The following is a 22,063-nucleotide window of genomic DNA, read 5'->3' as shown; positions in this document are numbered from 1 at the left end:
CAACTCTATAATGATACAGGGAAGGGCAGAGAAGGACAGGGGAGCAGGGGGTAGAGGGGAGGGGAAAACATTGGTAGAGAGAAAAAGAAAAGAATGAAGAGAATTAACGTACTCTGGTTTATGATGGCAGAGGAAGAGGAGACAAGAGGGTAGGAGTCATTTACTTCTATATTTCCATGCTTACACCAGTCTTTCTAGCACTGTATAGGAAATGATACTGTGTTAAGAAAGGTAGCTTAAAAGTAAAGGTAAAGGTACCCCTGACCGTTAGGTCCAGTCGCGGACGACTCGGGGGTTGCGCGCTCATCTTTCTCTATAGGCCGAGGGAGCTGGCGTTTGTCCGCAGACAGCTTCCGGGTCATGTGGCCAGCATGACTAAGCCGCTTCTGCCAAACCAGAGCAGCGCAGCTTACATATCTTAAAAATGTATTCGGGAAAAGACTGAATACAAGGTATCTATACCACATATAACCTCTCTTTTTTGCTACCATTTTAGTGAAATACGTGGCTATATTTTGCATGCAGATTACATACAGTAACAGCTAAGATATCATGCAGGTTTTAATGGCCAGAGCTACTCATTTTATATTCAGAACAGCAATGAGCAATTTGAACAGATACCCAGCATTACTCACATCATATTGCTATTAGACTCTATAGGCCAAGATACTTTTTTTCAGACGACGGATCATCATTCACTGGCATTCAAATTTACAGTTCATTCCAGAAGGCGCAAAGAGAGGGAGCATGTTGGAGTGGGGTGGGGTGGGGTGGGGTGATCTCATGGTTTACCCCATCCCTTAATACGTCAAACACTGAGTTCTACATTCCAGAAAATACTTCTGTGTCAGCTCATATGTTGAGGAACCCCTGGAAGCCTGCCATTAAACCAAATAAGGTTTCAGAGAATATTGTCAGGGACATTCCAAACTACGGGTTAGGCCTTTGGGGTATCAAGATTCCTGCTTGCACTGCATCCTGTGTTATTGACAGGGTGGTTAGGCAAATGTTGGCTATTTCCAGATCAATCTGATATGTTTGTGGAGATGTCATGAGGTGGTGTTCATCAAAGAAAGGGCCATCCCACCCTTCCCCTTGCGTGTTCCTTTCACTTTCCCAGTTATGCCTCACCTGCTGGTTGTAGTTCAAGATGGTTGATATCAGGGAAGCCACTCAGGTCCCAAGCCCATTAGGGCTTTGTACACTGGTTCTACCTCCTTGAATTGGGCCCACTAGTTCACTGGCAGCTAGTGCTGTGATTTCAGCACTGGTGACACATGGTCCTATATCTATAGAATTGCTAGTTGTAAGAACATAGTAGAAGCTTGCTGGATCAGGCCAATGGCCCATCCAGTTTAACTACATGAAGAAGCACTTTCTTTCGTCTGTCCTACTCATAGCAGACATATTGAAACGAATGGACATAACTAGCTTTCTCCAAACGAATCTGTCTGCAGGCGGCATTATAAAATGCAAACACTTGGTGCCCACCAGGGGAGTAATTTTTTCAAAACCTTAACCTCATGCATATCCATTAGCAGCTGATTTCTAAACATGTGGATTTCAAAAAATAAAAATCAGCAGGTTTCATGATCCAGACAAGTGCCACTTGAAATCCAGTTCAATAGCCTGCCAGATGTTTGAGTGTTGTGAAGTCCACAGCCTTGAGTGAAATTTGCAAATGAAGTTGTTTTAAAAATGTGTTTCCCATTTTTAAGTCTAGGTCCCTCAAGCAGTTCACACAAGAATAACAGAAATAGATACTAAAAGCAAGGGTGCCCACAAAATAAAAAATAAAAACAAGGTCACCATCCCTATAAGTACTCTCTGTGGAATAAGTGCTGTACATCTAAACACCTCATCTGTGCTGCAAAACAGCAGGTTGTGACAAGGAGAAAATACTTGAACAGTTTGCTCTCATGTCTTGCTGTTCCAAAGGCCTCACAGAAAAGAAAAGGGATGAACAGAGCTGAACATGCAAGCTTTCATCAGGAAAAGGGATGAGGAGAAAATCAGCTCAGTTTGAATTTTAATGCAAACCTACCTAATTTGCACTTCCCAGAATAACACATGAAGTTAATACTTCTTTGAAATTTTTCATCTCAGTAATTCAGCCGAAAGTGTATAACAGGGGCAAAACATGGATAAGAATGTGTGTGTTAAGTGAAAATAGCATACAAATTCCGTTACATATAAAAGTGAGAGAGTTATATTAGGAGAAATTGCATATGTTTCTATTAGGAGAAACATACCGATGGCTTAATCCGAGGACTTAAAAAATAATAATCACCAGCTAATGCAGAATTGTGGCAAACTGAATTAAGATGAGGCAGGGGATGAATAACAGACAGGAAACAAATTGACACATTTGCTCATCCTTAATATGGAAGGAATTTAATCACAGAACCTCCAAGTGTCCCTATTTTCCAGGGACGTCCCTGATTTAGAGGAGCCATCCTGGTTTCTTATTTTATCCCGGAATGTCCCGCTTTTCCTTGGGATGTCCCTATTTTCATCGGAGAAATGTTGGAGGGTACAGAGTTATCCAACCCCTGAGCCATCTGAAGGCAATCCTGTAAATGGAAGTTTATTTTTTTAATGTTTAATTATGTTTTTATATATGTTCGAAGCTGTCCGAGTGCTGGGGCAACCCAATAAGATATTGGGGGTATATATATTAAAATTATCATTATGGAATGGGATGTCCCTATTTTCATCATTGAAATGTTGGAGGGTATGTAATCAGCCAGGGGCCATCCCCTCAAAAATTCTTTTTCTAGGAAAACTGGTGTGGAAGGAAAAAGAGGACTAGCCTAGCCTCACCGTGAAATACCCCCATTTCTCCGAAAATAAGACATACCCATAAAATAAGCCGTAGCAGGCTTTCTAAGCATTTGCACAATATAAGCCATACCCCGAAAATAAGACATAGTGATAGGCGCAGTTCTGGAGGGCGCCAAGGAAGAGGCGAGGCTGGACGTGTAATAAAAAAATAAGACATCCCCTGAAAATAAGCCATAGTGTGTCTTCTTGAGGAAAAATAAATAAAAGACAGTGTCTTATTTTGGGGAAAACACGGTACTTGGGGTGCCCCCTGCCACATTTTAGTATGGAAGTGCAGTCGGTTCTGCAAGCTCCCACATCAATTGCAAACCACATAGACAATTTGTTCCAGGTCTAGAAGAAGGACGCAGAACTTGTCCATTGTTTTATTTGCCTGTCAAAACCTCAATGACTTTTGCAGAAGTAATCAGGCCATGGGATTAGGCAGTCAGCCTCAGGCTGTGGCCTTTGGCCTGGTCTTTGGTCCAATTGTCCATTTGTATGCCCCCATTAATCACCAGGAAACGCTTCACGGGGTAACAGACAGTCATTGGTAATGATCACTGACACACTCACCCGAATGCACCACTTAAAAACAACACATAAAGTTAACAGCAGAACAAAGCAGGGTTGTTGTTTTTTGGTGGGGAGGGAGTTGTGGAGTAGGAAGGCAACATAAATCCGGGAGGGCATGAGTCTGTGTTGCTGGGTAACTGCTCTTAAAAATAAGAGCCAACTTTTATTTCAAGGGAATTTAGCAGAGCATGGCAGAGTTGATATCACTAAGAAGCGAGCTTTCAGGAAACTTCGTAGCAGCAGGGAGAAGCTGGAGGTTGTTGTCAAAGGTAGTAATTCCCCCCCCCCAAAAAAAAGTCATGCCAAAAATTTGGTTCTGCACAGAGCTTGCTGAAGGTGGGGAGGCGGGGAGAAAGCAAATATTTCTGCTTGGGATTAATCTGACAAAATGACTCTGAAACTAGGACACTAGCAAGGAAAAAAAAAGAACAAGAAGATCTTAGTTTCTCTCTTGCTCCATCTCCTCCCTGTTTTGTAGAGATGTATTAATGTACAAAAGCCCTGAACCACTTAGGTCCAGGGTCCCTTGGGGACTGCCTGAACCCTTATATTCCAGACTGACCACAGGTCATCAGCAAGAGCATCGCTGGATATTCACCAAGTTGGAGAGGCTCACTTGATAACAGCAAGAAACTCAAGCCATATAGTGTCTTCAGCAAAGCACTGTTGGAATACTCTGCCAACAGAGAGTCAGCTGGCAGCTTCGGTGCCAGTTTTCAAAAGCCTTCTGAAAACTTTTTCATTCCACCAGGCATATGCAGGCAATTAAGAATACCTATTTCCACAATAGCTAGCCAGTGTTTGATTTCTATTTTTTAAAATATTTTATTGTATGGTTTTATTTTCTACAATTGTAAATCACACACACACAAATGAATACAATTTTTTTAAAGTTAAATAAATAAAGTACGTTTGAAACCTTCAATTTTTTTCTTGATGGATATTGCTGCCTTCTTGAAGAACTGCCATCACATGATCTGGACAATTCTGTCCAATCTTTTCCCTTTTATTTTATCTTATTTATTAGATTTATATACTGCCCTTCATTATAAGATCTCAGGGGGATTCACAGAATAAAATACAGGATAAAGGTAAAGGGACCCCTGACCATTAGGTCCAGTCGTGACCGACTCTGGGGTTGCGGCACTCATCTCGCGTTATTGGATGAGGGAGCCGGCGTACAGCTTCCAGGTCATGTGGCCAGCATGACCAAGCCACTTCTGGCAAACCAGAGCAGCACACTGAAATGCCGTTTACCTTCCCGCTTGGACCACACCTATTTATCTACTTGCACTTTGACGTGCTTTTGAACTGCTAGATTGGCAGGAGCTGGGACTGAGCAATGGGAGCTCACCCCACCGCAGGGATTCGAACCACTAACCTTCTAATCAGCAAGCCCTAGGCTCTGTGGTTTAACCCACAGCGCCACCAAAATACAGCATAAAAGCAAGCAAATAAGTAAAAACAAAACAACAAAACAACACCTCCCTTCACACAGATACACGGCCTTGGTCCAGTATACCTGAAGGAGTGTCTCCACCCCCATCGTTCTGCCCATACAATGAGGCCCAGCGCCGAGGGCCTTCTGGTGGTTCCCTCACTGTGAGAAGCCAAGTTACAGGGAACCAGGCAAAGGGCCTTCTTGGTAGTGGCTCCCGCCCTGTGGAATGCCCTCCCACCAGATGTCAAAGATAACAAAGACTACCAGACTTTTAGAAGATATCTGAAGGCAGCCCTGTTTAGGGAAGCTTTTAATGTTTGATGGGTTACTGTATTTTAAGATCTTGTTGGAAGCTGCCCGGAGTGGCTGGAGAAGCCCAGCCAGATGGGCGGGGTATAAATAATATTAATAATAAATAATAATAAATTATTATTATTATTATTATTTTAAAGGTTGTAGAATATTAATCAGCCAACAGTGTGGTTGAAGAGGAACATTTTCGCCTTGCACCTAATATATATATAATGAAAGTGCCAGGTGAACCTCCCTGGGGAGAGCATTCCACAGATAGGGAGCCAATATAGAGAAGGCCCGTTCTTGTGTTGCCACCCTCTGGACCTCTCGAGGAGGAAGCACATGAAGGAGGGCATCAGATGATGATTGCAGTGTCTGGGACGGTTTATATGGAGCGAGGTGGTCCTTCAGGTATTGTGGTCCTGAGCCAATTAAGGCTTTATAGGTTAAAACGAGCACCTTGAATTATTAGTTTCTGATTCAAAGCACTGACCAGCTGTTTCACACTCCCTGGTGAGGCCACAGCCCTTTGGTTCTTCCATCCATTGCATAGCCTGTCCTGGCTAACTGCCACATATCATGTCAGGCTTTTGTGCACCAGCCCTGCCAACCCCTTCAAAGTACAGGATTTCCTGGCTGTTCTGCATTAGGCAGGGTGATTTTTCGACCTTTCCTCTCTCCTCCATTGATCAGGCAATACATTGCTTGCTTGGGACATTTCTCCACAGCAGTGAATATTCACTTCAGAAGCGGCAATTTGCAAACATTCATTGCATCTCTCTTCAGTTCTCACATCAACTTATCTGCACTTTCTGAATTTTCATCATTTCTGTTCTCTGCATAACCCACTCCTGACTTCTTGTTTCTCTGCCTTACCTCTGCTCCCAGGTTGGGACTAGTTTGCAAGGAAAGACTTCCTTGAGACACTGGCAGGCTAAGGGACTGACCGCTGCCCATTCCACCAGGAGGATGCAACACTTACCCCACCCTGGGTGCCAGCAACCCATGCTACGCCCCTGGGTTACAGCCCCTGTCATTTCAGGGAAGACCCACACCCCAGTGAGACACTCTGTCTAGGTTGGCACAGGGTGTTTTGTTATACCAAGTCAGACCATTGGTTGAGTCGACTCAGCATCAACAACATTTACTAGAAGCAGGGTTTCACACAGATGTCTCTCTGAGACCTAGATGGAGATAGTCAGGAATTGAACTTCTGCATGCTGAGTATGTGTGCTACAGGTGGGCTATGTTCCTTGTCCTAAAAAAATAATGCTAGGTCCCAGTTGTTATGGGTCTGCATAAAGGGCTGGTTTAAACAGGAGCATAGCAAGTTGCATTAGACCAAGTCAAGTTATTGGTCCATTGAGCTCATTATTATTTACACTGACTGGAAGCAGCTCTCCAGGATTTAAGACAGGGGTCTCTTCCAGTCCTGCCTGGGGATGTCAAAGATTGAACCTGGGACTTTCTACATGCCTTGATAGATAGGAAAGTATGATACGGTGATAACCCAGAGTAATGTGCTGAGTTGTACCGAGCCAGGGTATTGATCCATCTAGTTTAGCACTGCCTCCAAGGCTCCATTCTGAGAACTGCTGGAGATGCCAAGGATTGGCATAAAATACTACTCCAGCACACCCATTAGTGTGAAATGTTTAACAGCCTTCCATCAAACGGGGGCATTTGCAATATAGTCTGGTGAGCTAGGAAGTGTTGCAGGTGGGTGAGAGAGAGTCATGTAAGCAACAAAGGGTCAAGCACACTGGAATAATTTATGCAGTGGAGTCAATAAAGTCTTATGAACTTTGTGAATGGACCTACTGAATGAGGGATATGGAGATGAATTTCTTCAGAGCAAAGGTGGGGAACCTTAGACCCCAGGCTGAATGTGGCCCCTGAGACTTTACTCAGGGTTTTCCCTCATTGGTCATTCCCTCAGACTCCTCATTGGTCCAGTTTTTGAGTGCCTGTGCCTGGCTGGAATGTGTCGTTAAACTGTGAGAATTTCATTTTGCTTGCCTGAATGGAGGAACGTCTGTGGAGTTTAAGAGTCACATCCATAACTCTGACAGTGCATTCAAACATAGAGATTATTGTATTAGTTATCCTAGTTATAATGCTAGCTCTTCTGTCCCAGTTTCTAATGTTCATTTTACATTACATTACCAGTCATTATGGAACGGTAACTTTATGATCGATCTACTGCCATGTTGCATTAAATTTATTTGAGAACAGTGAAGTGTGACATGGCACAAAAGTGGACGTCATTGTACAATGTTGCTATTCTGCCACTCTTTTTCTGCCACCTCCAATATTTTAGCCTTGCTTGATTTTCATTTCTTACATTTAGTAGCTACGAGGAATCAATGAGGCCCTTATCTACATAGTCTGCTCCTTCAGCTGCATAGCTTGACCCCAGGTTCTGTGTTTTGGTCACACTGTAGTGTGGCAGAACTCAGCAACCATATAAGCCAATCTCTTTCTCCCTCCCTCTCCCTTTCCCTTTCTCTCTGACATACAAACACACACTCATCTTACACCAACCAATGTAACACAATTGCCTTGATTTCCACCACATTAAAAGGCATGAAATATAACTCAAATCAGCAAGCACAGTGAAAAGCTGGAGGGGGGGGGGGTAATCATTATATTTCTGACACTGGTACACAAAGTTAATACTGCAGCACTTTAGCTTAAAACTGTATATCATGACTGCTAAAGATAAATGCCTATCATGAAATGAAGATATCACCGCATCACTGAGCTATAAATTGCCTCTGCTTTAGAAAGTGGGGTGATGAAGTCTTTATTTCCAGATGTTAGAAAGTTTTCAAACTCTGTTAAGGTACTAGGCAGCAGGAATGCGCTTGCAGAGTACAGTATTCCCTTTGGAAATGCTAGTACACAGCTAAGAGCAGCATATGCTCTTCTCTGGTCCAGCTGCTCTAATACTACAAAGGGGTGGGGAACCTTTGGCCCCCCAGATGTTGCTGGACTTTACTTTCCCATCATCCTTGAGTACTAGTAGTGATTGACTTCCAAAGCAAGAACAAGGGATCAGGGGGAGCTGGGGGAAGTTGTGAAGTCAAAGTCAGGCAAGATCTAACTAGCAACAAAGGTTTAAGCCCAGGTGGGCAGACTGAGAAGAAGATCTGAAGCATAGCTTTTATACAGCCTGGGGGATAGTGATTGGCTTGGGGGGGGGGGTCAGTTGACTGGTTCCCAGGCAGGCTGATACTGCAGCCTAGAGGGCACCCCCAAAGCTTTCTAAAAGCCCCAATTTTAGTCTCCCCCCCTCTGTCTCTCTCTCACACAAACCTTACAGGAAATGTTTGAATTTTTTGCAGCAAGTACAAAAGGATACAGTTTAATCTGTGTTTTTACTGGGTCTATTCCCCTCCCCCCGGCTGCTCCAGTGATTAAAATGGCCCCATAACTTTGCTGTCCTTGTCTCAGCTCTTGGGCAACTAAATATAATTATTGCATTTTGCATCACACCCCCATTTCACTTATAGCACCCCAGTAACAAGCTGGGAATGATACTGTGCTACTGTAAAGCATCTGCTTCCTCAGCAAAGAATGAGATAATTGTCTCTGTAAAGCTGATTCCATGTGTGCAGCAAGCTTAAGATGTCAGAATTCTGACAGGGGCAATGCAGCTCTGTCAGCGATGCTTTCGTGTTACTCAGAAGCTTTCCAGTGGTCCGAGCGAAACTGAGCCACTTCTTAAAAACAGCCTCAAGTCTGTGAAGCAGGGGTGCCAATGAGGAGGGGTTGTTGTTATAACTATTATTTTATTTGCATAGGCTCATCTTCCAAAAGTATATGCACATTCTTATTATATTCAAAAATTACATAGGAAATCTTAGTGGAAATAAAGAAATGTAGGGGATCCCCCAGCAATGACTCCTGGCTTAGGACAGAGTCTCCTGGCACACCATGTCTTCTCAGCCTGTGATCACATCCAAAACTCCCTGCCTACCTCGGCAGATGACCAGATAATTCTATAATTCCCAGGGGTATTGGTAGGGAGTTAAGAAAACAATCTGTATCCATGTTTTCTACACCAAGCATAATTTTATAAATCTCAATCCCTTTATAGTTGTATGGTTGGTTGGTTGGTTTTCTCAACTAAAAAGGCTCCTTCACCTTGGACTGTCTTCATGGGAAAATGGATCTGTCAGAGGGTTGTCGTGGCTACTCTAGAGTAACTCCGCTTGAGTCCAGTTTGTCTTTAAAGACTTTTATTGTGCAAAGTATTTACAGTGCAGAGACTGTACATGGCCTCTCATTACGAATCAGAATGTGGCAATGGCGTACGTCTGTTCTTACGCCAGCAAAGTAGTCGGGGCACCCTAAAACGCCTCCCCCTTGACCTGCGTCGCAGTGCTCTCCTTAAGTCTTGTGCCGGAAGGAGTGATGCCCTCTCGGTCTCCTCCCCATCAAGGCAGTGGAAGGGCTCTCCAGCATCCTTGAGCCCTCGCCTGCATCTCTCCTCCCCTGAGCTTTCCCATCATTCCACATGCTGGTTTCTCTCTCCCTCCAAGTCTTTCCCCTCCCCCCTGGCTGCTTCAGACCCACTGCTGCTCCCTGTGCTTGGCAAGGTGGACGTTAGGATGATGGGGGCTGGCTCCCTGTAGGGAGTCACCCTTACAGGATCCAACCAACTTCACACAGTGCAACACATTTGTCAGATGACTTGACATTTTGATGCAAAAGGGAACAATATCCACCAATCTAGTTACAGGTAGGTAGCTGTGTTGGTCTGCTGTAGTCAAAACAAAATTAAAAAATTCCTTAGCACCTTAGAGATCAACTAAGTTTGTCATTGGTATGAGCTTTCATGTGCATGCACACTTCTTCAGATACGGTCTCTAAGGTGCTACTGGAAGGAATATCCACAAACTACTTGATGCTCTCTGCAGCTAAGAAGCCAAACCTGTTTCCCATTTAAAGCACTGGCTGAGGTCCACTTTTTAAAAATTTGGGGCTCTGCACATAAGGGCAGCCCTGCTGGATCATACCGTGTTTCTCATATTATAAGACATGTCTTATATTTATTTTTTCCTCAAAAAAACACACTATGGCTTATTTTCAAGGGATGTCTTATTTTTTTCCTCCTCCTCCTGCCGCGGCCGGCATTGCTGCTGCGCCTATCACTATGTCTTATTTTCGGGGTATGGCTTATATTCCTTGAATGCTTAAAATCCTGCTATGGCTTATTTTATGGGTATGTCTTAAAATATGAGAAACAGGGTACCAAAGACTCATCTAGACCAGCGTCCTGTTCTCACAGTGGTGAACCAGATGCCTTGTGGACCTGGACCCAACTAAGTCCAGTGATGCTCTCCATTATACACAGAGAAAGGCTTTATGGAAAGTTTCAATATTATCCATTTGATTGCTATAAGCACAGAAATATTTAAACTGGGAAGGCATCCTTCTAAATGTGTCAGAATTATTCATGGCCTGCAGTTTACCTGTTCAGTACTTTAAGGCCTGTGGCCTTGCAGATGTTATTAGACTCCACCTCCCATAAGCCTCAACCAGCATGGTAAATGGCCATGGGTGATGGGAACTGGAGTCCAACCACATCTGGAGGACACAAGGTTCCTCTTCCTAACTTAAAGTAAGGTTGCTACATGGTCACTTCTGATAGATGGTCACTGAAGAATTTCTCAGATGGGAGCTTTGGGCAGGTGAGAGAGATAAATATGATGGCTACCATTTGGTGGGGCTTATGTGAGACACTCCACTGAGGATGGTGAGTTTTGCCTCCCTCCAAACTCTCTCCTCCAGTCCTCCTTTTGGCCTACCCACCCTCCAGACCCCAAATCAGAGCTGAAAGTTCTCAATAGATGCCTTTCAACTCAGGCCACTTACCTTTTATACAAGCGGGTAGGGAGCCTTATGCCCAGGCACCAGATGCAGCTCTTTATGCATCGCTGTTTGGCCCTGGGCACTCTACCTAAGCCATGCCCCTTTCTCTGCAGTTCTTAAGTGCTTTTGCTGGCCACATTGTGCCAGGCACATGATCATGCCTCTTACTTTCCTGGATGGAGGATGGAGGGACCTCTGACATTTGTATGCTTGAAATACATTTCACTGTGGAAAGGCATCAGTTGCAGCCATTGCTGCCCCCCAGTTTTGCCTCTGGCCCCCAATGCCACTGGCATGCAGACCCTGGAAGTGCCCCAACCTCTGCAGCAAAGTATCCACCTCACTTTGTCACATGGTAGAACTGGCCCTGTCTTTTAGCTACTGCTTAACAGGTGGACAACACCCAAAGTTTTATCTTGTCATGGCAGCTGAAGTTCTTGTAGCCATTCCTACACAGTTAATAGCTACTAGCCACAATGGTTATCCACTGCCTCCTGCTGGAGGCATCTGGGTGGCCACTGTGAGAACAAGACCCGGGACTAGATGAGCCATTGGCCTGATCCAGCAGGCAGATCTTGCATTCCTAACTCACTGTACATGGGGCGGGGGCATTGTTGGTAAGCTGGGATGTAGCTTACCATGTAAAAAATATCAGGATCAGGTTCAAGGTATTAGTTTTAACTTTTAAAGCCCTATACAGCCTAGGACCCTTGTACCTATGGGACTGCCTCTCCTGGTATGCCCCATGGAGGACCTTACGGTCTGCAAATAATAACATCTTGGAGGTCCCGAGCCTCAAGGAGCTTACACTGGCCTCGACCAGGGCCAGTGGAAAGCTCTGTCACAAGAGACCACAGCCCTGCGGGATTTGACATCTTTCAGCAGGGCCTGCAAGACGGAGCTGTTCTGCCAGGCCTTTGGTTGGGGTTCAGTCTGACTCTCTCCCCCCTTTCATAAGAACTTGCATGAAAGTGGCATCCCAATTTTTCTCACAGGCCCATATAAGCTCAGCACAAACAGTTGGGCCTGGTGAGCATTTAAGGTCTCCAACCCTAATCTGCGGGTTGCCATTTGATTGGATTTTATTCTGATCCTGATTTGATTTTAGGATGTATTTTAATTGATTGTCTGATTTTATGTTAATGTCTTATACATTTTATGTTAATGTCTTATACATTTGATGCCAAGGAAGGCGGGGTATAAATAAAAATTAGTAGTAGTAGTAGTAGTAAGTGTCACCTCTATTGCTCTACTCATTTTTGCCTGTGGCTTCACAAACCCTGGCATGTGGCCCTTGTAAGCCCATTCCTGAATGTGACCCTGAGGCTAGCAAGAAAAGAAAAAAAGCTTTCCCCACCCCTGTCCTGCACGCAAAGCTGGTGTTTTACCACTGTACTACAGACACTCCATGAAACTTGGGTCCGATCCCGTGAACCTGTTTCATAGGTTCTGATAATTTGGAAGAAACTGCAGAAAGGATTGCCTGCAATGTTGCCTGAGCAAAACACTTTCTCCAGAAACATCCTTGAGGATCTATAACCCAATTAACACACCACCAATGAATCACACTGGAAGCATCGGGGAAGTGGGGGGAGAGAGAGCCTCCCATTCGGTTTCATTGTGCTCCATGAGCTTGTTTCCTGGAAATCTCCTTTGGACTGCCAATGTTGCCTTTGTCCCCTGCCGCGCTAGTGGCTCTGGAAAGCCTCATAAAAAGGAAGGGGAAAATTAACAGTGTGTTTCATTCTTTCCAACCTTGCAACATTTGGCCGGGAAAGAATATTATAAATATATATTCCCAGCTTTTTGCATACAGAAAAGGGTATTGTGCTAGGTAGCAAAAGCAATCCTACTTCAAGTACATATTCTTCTGTGAACATAGACCTTGACTCATCAGTGAGCAGGTGAAGGGACTTGAGATGGGACATTGTGCAAACACTGTGGCTAAGTGAGACATGGCTGTGTGATGCATGGAAACAGAAAAAAGCAGAACACATTATTGCATCCTAAATGGTGTTCCTGCTTCCTGAATGGCCGTTTCCCTTTGGCAGATTGCTGTTTAATCGTCCAGAATGATTGTCTGGTGCTTCTTCAGTGGGGGCAATGGTTAGGCGGAAGATCTCTCTCTTGTGTTAGAAAGAGGTGGTTATCAGAGTTTGGAGGGTAGGAAAAGCTCATCCACACCTCTGCTGAAGTGCACAGATCTATCAATTTCAGTTTCTCTCTGTTTCATGTATTCCCAATCTGAGGTTCAGTTAGCACATGTCCACATCAGTCTGTGATTATTATTTTTTAAGTCCACATGAAAAAAGTCAACATTTTAGTGCAATTTTATCTTAACATAAACATTTTTGGTGGGGACCAAAGGTGGAAAAATTACCCTGGAAGGAGCATGGCATGCCCCCCCCACCAGAGGTACTACCCCTCCTCTAACACCCACCCTACTCCACCCCACTTGTAACTGGGTAACAAGCCAACATATTTGTGGGTTTCAGCCATTTGGTTCCCCCCTAGACCAAACCTCTTCTAGAGCCACCAGGTCAAATCAGAGCAAGTTGGCTTGATAACAGCATTGCTGCAGCTTCTGTTTGTGCGCGCACACATACACAGCTTTGTGCCTGTGTGTGTGGTTTTTGTATGTGGGGTTGTTCAGTGAGCCTCAGCTGGAAAACTGAAAGGAGCAGCCCTTTGCACAGAATATTCCACTAGTGCCCACTGTCAGTGACAGGCAACTAAGCAGAAGGGAGCATTTGAGCTCATTCGGGCAGATAGCCTTTTTGTATTTCTTAATGATGCGTAATGCAGTTTAAGAAAAGCTCCTGCTTAACCTAAGATACATTCCTTTGTTTAGAATGCAGGAACAGGAGGGGCAGTGTTTAATTGGTGCTCTCATTAATTGCAGTATGAGCACCGGGTTCAAGAGAGCGCAGTTTGCAAATTCTTTGGCTTGTGTCTTTGGTGGCATTTGACATTATCATGCACACACCGAATTGCACCCACCAGTTGCGCCATAAGGCACCACTGTGGCCCCACTTGCTGGCTTTGCCTGCGTTAATTGAAAGATCACTCCCAAGGAACAAAACAATGCAGACACCACTAGATTCCCCCCCCTTCTTCCTAATCCCAGGCCTCGCATAACTAAACCACAGTCTGCCTGTGAAAGCCACATATATTATCTATATCCCCCTCAGGACACAGAAGAGTCAGCTGGAGGCTCATTGGCTTCAAGTGCCCATGAATCTTTAAAACTTAACCACAGTGTTACATATTTCAAGTGCTCAGATGCTTCTCAAACCTGAGCTCAAGAATCTCTACAACCACCTTCCAAAGTCGGTCACCAGGGCCAGCCCTATGGCCAGGCTGGGTGGCGCAGGGCACCACGGCGCCGGCTCGCCAGGAGGGCGACCGCTGGCCGGCCGGTCCGCTGCGCAGCTGTGCCCACAGCAACCGTGCTGTGCCTGCCTGCCCGCCCGCCGAACAGCAGCGCCTGTGCCAGCTGCGCTGCGTGCGGCGCCCACCCACCCAGCGCACTGCGAAACGGGGCGGGAGGGTACCAGAAGGATCCAGCGCACCACGGCGCCAGGGGCGCTTAAGACGGCCCTGTCGGTCACAGTTACTATACTCCATCCATATTTCCAGATGCATGCAGAGAGGACAAGGGTGGTCAGGTGTCCTGTTTTAGAGAGGACATTCCTCTACTTGCAAGGCTTCCCAAGGATAGTCCTCTGTTCCAGCCAAGTGCCCTCCTGAACTACATCTGCCATCAGCAAACCTGGTTGGGGAAAGGTTCTCCATTTCACGGTGGACTCTAATTGAAGGTCTTTGTGGTCCAAAGTCCAGTTTACAAATAAATAACTCAAAGAAGGGAGAGCAGAGCTGGCCTTAAGGGTGTCCATCAATGGCAGTCTGAGCAGGCACACAGGCCACTTGGTTTCTACTAAGGTGAGACATAATATATTTCTAATCTGTCAATTTCAAATTCTCTCAGATTTTTCATCCTGCTACAACTCCCACCCGGAAACCTACATCCCCACTGTGGAAGGGTGCGTGGATCCAAAGTTGGCCTCCACAGTCACTTACGGACTCACTGCTAAGACCATATTCATGGAAGACAATCTTACTGGTGCTGCCCAGGACTCTCTCCTGCTGTGAGTGCCCACAGGCCCTGTCCCTACCTCTCTCCACCTGGTCTAGGGCGGGGCCTGGAAGGCCTCATAAAGGACTGCTGCCGCTGCTCTGCTGCTGGTGCTGCCCAGGACTCTCTCCTGCTGTGAGTGCCCACAGGCCCTGTCCCTACCTCTCTCCACCTGGTCTAGGGCGGGGCCTGGAAGGCCTCATAAAGGACTGCTGCCGCTGCTCTGCTGCTGGTGCTGCCCAGGACTCTCTCCTGCTGTGAGTGCCCACAGGCCCTGTCCCTGCCTCCTTCCACCTGGTCTAGGGCGGGGCCTGGAAGGCCTCATAAAGGACTGCTGCCGCCGCTCTGCTGCTGGTGCTGCCCAGGGGAACTTGAAACAGCACAGAGTCCTTTTTAAAATGCTTTTTAAAGAATTTTTAATGTTTTTATCTTCTTTGGGGTGGTAGGTGGGAGGGATTTTTAGTTGGGTGTGGGAATCTGTTAAATTTTAGTGTATTTGTAATTTTTATTGTTTTTGGTTTTATTGTTTTATTGTCTTTTTTGTGTTCTTCTTTTGTTGAGTTCTTTGCTGTTTTTTACAGAGGTTTTATTTTGTTTTTAAGGGGAGGGGTCAGGGCTGCCCGGGAGGGGGTCCCAGCAAGCAAAATGGCTGGGGCAGATTCCACAGGGGGGTGTGCACTGGAACAACCGATCTCAGTGGTCACGGGTAGGAGGAGGAGTTACGCTAAGACCAGACCATGTCATTACCGAGGAGGCAGACTTAGTCGTTGTCTGAGGACTATCCCTGCCTCCAGGTCTGGTCCTGACCGGACGGATATTGGAATCAGCAAGGGATACCCACATGACCTGAAGGTGCTGCTGTGCAATGCCAGGTCGATGATGAATAAGACCACCGCCATTCACGACCTGATTGTGGATGGAGGATTTGACCTGGCATGTGTGACAGAGACCTGGTTGGAGGAAGCCGATGGGCCCGTTCTTGGCGCTGCTTGCCCACCAGGTTTCTCTTATGCACAGCAACCCAGGCCATCTGGGCGGGGAGGGGGGGTTGCAGTGATTTTTAGGAAGTCATTAGTTTGCACCAGGCGTCCTATTGGGAAGACCCAGTTCTCTGAGTGCATGTTCTGGAAGTTGGGCAATAGAGGCAGTACAGGATTCCTTTTGGTGTACCGACCTCCCCGCTGCACCAAGGATTCCCTGCCCGAGCTGCTTCAGGTCGTGTCGGATGTGCTCCTGGAGACACCTAGCTTGGTTGTCTTAGGGGATTTTAACATCCATGCCAACACGACCTTACAAGGAGCCGCCCGGGACTTCGTGGAAAGCATGGCCACCATGGGGCTGTCCCTGAATAAGTCTGGCCCAACTCATAGCCGCGGACATGCCTTGGACTTGGTGTTTACCTCTATGGATGTTGGTGATCTGACATTAAGTAAAAGCGAAACAAAAGAAGTGCCATGGTCAGATCACTTTCTGGTGCAACTGGACTTCTCCGCAACCCTTTCCCTCTGCAGGGAGGTGGGACCGATTCGGATGGTCCGCCCCCGCTACTTAATGGATCCAATTGGCTTCCAAAGAGTGGTAGGGGATGTTTTATCCCATGTCGATGGCCTTTCAGCTGATTCCCTGGTGGCCCGCTGGAATGCGGAGTTAACCAGCGCTATTGACTGTCTGGCTCCGAAGCGCCCTCTCAGATTGCATGGAGCCCGGACAGCCCCGTGGTTTTCCCCGGCGCTGAGGGCAATGAAACAGTCGTTGAGACGGCTAGAGCGCCGGTGGCGGAAAACTCATTTTGAATCAGACCGGACACGGGCTAGAGCTCAACTTCGAGCCTACCAAGTGGCAATGGCGACGGCGAAGAGGACCTTCTTCACCGTCTCCATCGCATCTGCAGAAAACAGCAGCAGGAGACTCTTCCAGGTGGTTCACAATTTAGCGGAACCACCTGCTCCATCCGGGCCCAGTACGGGCCACATGATCTCCTGCAATGATTTTGCAAAGTTTTTTGCAGATAAAGTCGCTCAGATTCGGGAAGAGGTAGACTCCACCGTGGGAGCAGGGCCGGGGCGGGGGAGTGCTAGAGTCCTGTCTAGTCAAGTTTTGTGGGATCAATTTCAATCTGTTACCTCCGAGGATGTGGACAGGCTGCTTAGACGAATGAAACCAACCACCTGTCTCCTTGATCCTTGCCCATCCTGGCTTATAAAAGCTAGCCAGGAAGGGCTGGGCGATGGGCTTCGCGGGTTGGTAAATGCTTCTCTCCATGAGGGAGCCTTCCCAGACCCGCTGAAAGAGGCGGTTATTAAACCGCTTCTTAAAAAACCATCTTTAGATCCGGCCAATATGGCCAACTATCGCCCAGTCTCAAATCTTCCATTCTTGGGCAAGGTGATTGAGCGAGTGGTTGCGGAACAACTCCAGGCACACCTGGAAGAAGCGGACCATTTGGATCCCTTCCAGTCAGGATTCAGGCCTCATCATGGGACTGAAACTGCCTTGGTCGCACTGGTCGATGATCTCCGGCGGGCTAGGGACAAAGGTAAGAGCTGTTTCCTTGTTCTGCTGGATCTCTCAGCGGCTTTTGACACCATCGACCATAACATCCTTCTGGACCGTCTAGAGGGCTTGGGAGCTGGGGGCACTGTCATGCAGTGGTTCCGCTCCTTCCTCCTGGGCCGTGTTCAGAAAGTGGTGGTGGGGGATGAGTGTTCAGACCCCTGGGCGCTCACTTGTGGGGTGCCTCAGGGTTCTGTCCTCTCCCCCATGCTTTTTAACATCTATATGCAGCCACTGGGAGAGATCATCAGGGGGTTTGGGCTGGGTGTCCATCAGTATGCTGATGATACCCAGCTCTACCTCTCTTTTAAATCAGAACCAGTGAAGGCGGTGAAGGTCCTGTGTGAGTGCTTGGAGGCGGTTGGAGGATGGATGGCGGCTAACAGATTGAGATTGAATCCTGACAAGACAGAAGTACTGTTTGTGGGGGACAGGAGGCGGGCGGGTGTGGAGGACTCCCTGGTCCTGAATGGGGTAACTGTGCCCCTGAAAGACCAGGTGCGCAGCCTGGGAGTCATTTTAGACTCACAGCTGTCCATGGAGGCACAGGTCAACTCCGTGTCCAGGGCAGCTGTTTATCAGCTCCATCTGGTACACAGGCTGAGTCCCTACCTGCCCACTGACTGTCTCTCCAGAGTGGTGCATGCTCTAGTTATCTCTCGCTTGGACTACTGCAATGCGCTCTACGTGGGGCTACCTTTGAAGGTGACCCGGAAACTACAACTAATCCAGAATGCGGCAGCTAGACTGGTGACTGGGAGCGGCCGCCGAGATCACATAACACCGGTCCTAAAAGACCTACATTGGCTCCCAGTACGTTTCCGAGCACAATTCAAAGTGTTGGTGTTGACCTTTAAAGCCCTAAACGGCCTCGGTCCGGTATACCTGAAGGAGCGTCTCCACCCCCATCGTTCTGCCCGGACACTGAGGTCCAGCTCCGAGGGCCTTCTGGCGGTTCCCTCATTACGAGAAGCCAAGTTACAGGGAACCAGGCAGAGGGCCTTCTCGGTAGTGGCACCCACCCTGTGGAATGCCCTCCCACTAGAGGTCAAAGAGAACAATTACCAGACCTTTAGAAGGCATCTCAAGGCAGCCCTGTTTAGGGAAGCTTTTAATGTTTGATGGATTTCTGTATTTTAGAATTTCTGTTTTTTTTGGAAGCCGCCCAGAGTGGCTGGGGGAACCCGGCCAGATGGGCGGGGTATAAATAATAAATTATTATTATTATTATTATTATTATTATTATTATTACTCGGCTATGAGTGATTACCAAAGAAGAAGAATCTTATATTCAGTTCACCACATTTTCACACACATTTGCTAAAACCATATGAAAATTCATTAGGTTTTTTTTAGTGCAAATTACTCCTACCACATAAATCTTTATATTCAATTTTGGTTATTTTCCCCCAAAGTAATTATTTCCCCTAATATAATGCAATTTGCATTTTATTTTCACACTTTGCCCTAGCATATGCCCTTTTGTAGACCTTTTTTCAGGGCAACCTCTGAAGGCCTAGATGCCAGTAGTGGGCAGGGGCCAGACACAAAAGTGGTGGGGAGCAATGAATGTCAACTTCTCCTTTGTGCAGTAGTTCAGTTTCTGCACACACACACACACACAGGCATGCACGCGCATACATACACACATGTTCTCTCAGAGACCCTTCTTGTCTTCTGTCCAGACAACCAAGAAGCATTATGAGAATTCAAGGACACATTCTAGCCAGGCAAAGAAATTGCGAGGGGTGGGGGTGGGGGTTTAACAAGGAGCATGGCCCAAGAAGAATTATGAGGGCCAGATAGAGAAGGAAGCATTTTGCTTTTGGTACCCCATTCCTAGTTGAAAGTGTCCTAACGGCATCACTGAAAGCACTTCCAGGTAAGCAAAGGCAGAAGCCAGTGTGGTTGCACCAGGTGCGGAGCTTCTGGGATGCTGAAGCAGGTGCTGCAACTATGACATCCAATGGAAGACAAGAGGAAAGGGGGTTCATGTATTTTCCCTGTTGCACAGGGCACCATTAAAATCTGAGACACCAAGGTCTGACACTGAGGCCAGTGCACATCAGTTTGAAATGTATCCCTGCATGCTTTCCTCGATGTGCACATGGCAGATTTTGGGCGTTTTTGTCTTCATGATTCCAGGAAAAGGCACTTGCTTCACAGTTTAGCAAGTGCACTCTGGCCTCTGCTGTGGCAGGTGCTTCTCCTTTGGCTCAAGGAAGTGAGCTTGAGCAGTTGTTCTCTATCCTCCAATCCTCCTCCTGTTTCTACACACACACACACACACACACACACACACACACACACACCTTGCATTTGTAGACTGGTGCGCTACAAAACTAAATGTGGGGAAATGGAAAGCAGTTGTTGTTGGTTATCCTGGCAAAGCCTTGGCCTAATCTGGGTCAGAGGAAAAACCTGTAGCCAGTTCTCCTTTGGCACTCAGCAGGTGGAACTGCCATCGATCCTCTCTTTGTTTTCTACAAATTGAGCCTGTGTGCTTGGAATGCCAATGCAAGCTGGCTGCAGCTTCAGGCTCCCTCTGGTATTGTTTGCCAATAAACAAAGGGTGTGTGTGTTTAATTTTATTTCTTCCTGCCGCAGCAGCAATAAACAGAGCCAGCCCAACCATCAGGCAGGGTGAAGTAGCCACTTCAGGAGCAGACAGAGCTGTGTGTGTGCCATGCAAACTCTAAGCTAGCTTGCTGTCCTCAGGTGTAGAGGGCACTGTCCCATTGCTAGTGTTGAAGTTCAGAGTCAATAGCCAATTCAGCTGACATTTGTATGTGGAATTGGTGGGGAGAGGTGTAGCTATGTTATCCTAGGGATAACATACCTACCCTAGCCAGGTTTGGTTGTCTGAAACAGCTCATCAACTTTTGTGTCTGGATTTTTACTTTTTGAAATAACAGCAACATGTTATCCTCCCTATGTTAACAGGGAGCAAAATGTGTTGGGCTGGCTATGGTGATCAAGTTTCCCAAAGGATATATATATTCTTACATTTATTTTTTCAAAGAGGTAATGTTCCCTGGTTGACAGCTGTTTGAGGTGGGGAGCTGGGCTTCTTCTTGCGGCTTTAAGAGAGGGATGGGTACCTTCAGGCCAGGAATTGCTATCTGGTCCTTGGAACACCCCAGGCCACATACCTTGCAACCCTGCTTTGTGCCTTGTCTGTTTTCTCCTGGCTGATAATGTTTCTTGCTTGCCTGATTGGAAGATGGAGAAAGATGTGCATTTGTTGCTCCACCCTCTTTTGTTTCTGTTCCGTCCCACATACAGAAGCCAGTAGGTAAGTCTTTTCCTGGCAGCAAGATAAGCATGATGACTTGATAATATCAGCACATCCACTTCCTGTTATCAGCGCAGGAACTGGTGTTTGTTTTTTGTTCTTTAAAAAAAGCTGGCATCTTGTTTATCAGTTGCAGTATGAACACAAAATATTTTTGATGAAATGTTTATAGAAAGTGTTACCTTTAACATCTTGAAATGTATGTGTTACTGTCTCGTTACAAATTGCTTACTGCAATGCTTTGTTTATTCATATACAGTACTTACAGATTAATTACTGTATTAGCTAAACCCTGATGAAATGTTGAGAATGAAATGGATTGTTCAGTGACTGTGTTGATTATTTACTGATACGAGCTTGTTTTGTGGTATTGTGGTTTGTAGTTCTGATTTCTAAAACATGCTGCTAACATTCAGGATAGTCACCTGTTCTAATTTACAGGCAATCAACTATTTGAAACCCACACAGAAGATAGTCTCTTTCAGGAGTAGGGGACCTTTGCCCCCTCACCATGTTTTTCAGCTACAACCGCCATCATGGGGACCAGCAGCCGTTGATTATAGGAGTTGTAGTTCAGCAACATCTGGCATTTCAAACATTCCCTACACTGTTCTTTGTGAATACATCTAGTGTTTGAAGAGATGTCTGGTCCATTCCTATTTTAAGATTTTAAAAAAACAACTCTAAGAAGGGAGAACAGGAACCTTGAAGCTGCCCATCAACAGCTAGTGCCCAGACAGCAGGGTGAACAGCAACACTGACCAGACCACCTGAGTTACAATGAGATATACTTCTATTTACACAGCAGTAATTGAGGGACCCAGGTGGCGCTGTGGTTAAACCACTGAGCCTAGGGCTTGCTGATCAGAAGGTCGGCGGTTCGAATCCCTGTGACGGGGTGAGCTCCCGTTGCTTGGTCCCAGCTCCTGCCAACCTAGCAGTTCGAAAGCACGTCAAAATGCAAGTAGATAAATAGGAACCGCTACAGCGGGAAGGTAAACGGCGTTTCCATGTGCTGCTCTGGTTTGCCAGAAGCGGCTTTGTCATACTGGCCACATGACCTGGA

General features: G+C 46.4%; 2 protein-coding genes across 6 annotated transcripts in view; both read right to left on the bottom strand.

The window, feature by feature from the left end:
- Window positions 1-22,063, bottom strand: part of ATP11C (ATPase phospholipid transporting 11C) — an 895,731-nt gene that overhangs the window by 460,985 nt on the left and 412,683 nt on the right. The gene's annotated exons all lie outside the window — the stretch shown is intronic.
- FGF13 (fibroblast growth factor 13) overlaps window positions 1-22,063 on the bottom strand; it is a 270,635-nt gene that overhangs the window by 130,275 nt on the left and 118,297 nt on the right. The gene's annotated exons all lie outside the window — the stretch shown is intronic.

The sequence above is a fragment of the Zootoca vivipara genome, chromosome Z (genome assembly GCF_963506605.1).
Source record: "Zootoca vivipara chromosome Z, rZooViv1.1, whole genome shotgun sequence".
NCBI lineage: Eukaryota > Metazoa > Chordata > Lepidosauria > Squamata > Lacertidae > Zootoca > Zootoca vivipara.
Note: the sequence above shows the minus strand (reverse complement) of the source record. Positions and strands in the feature narration are given on the sequence as shown.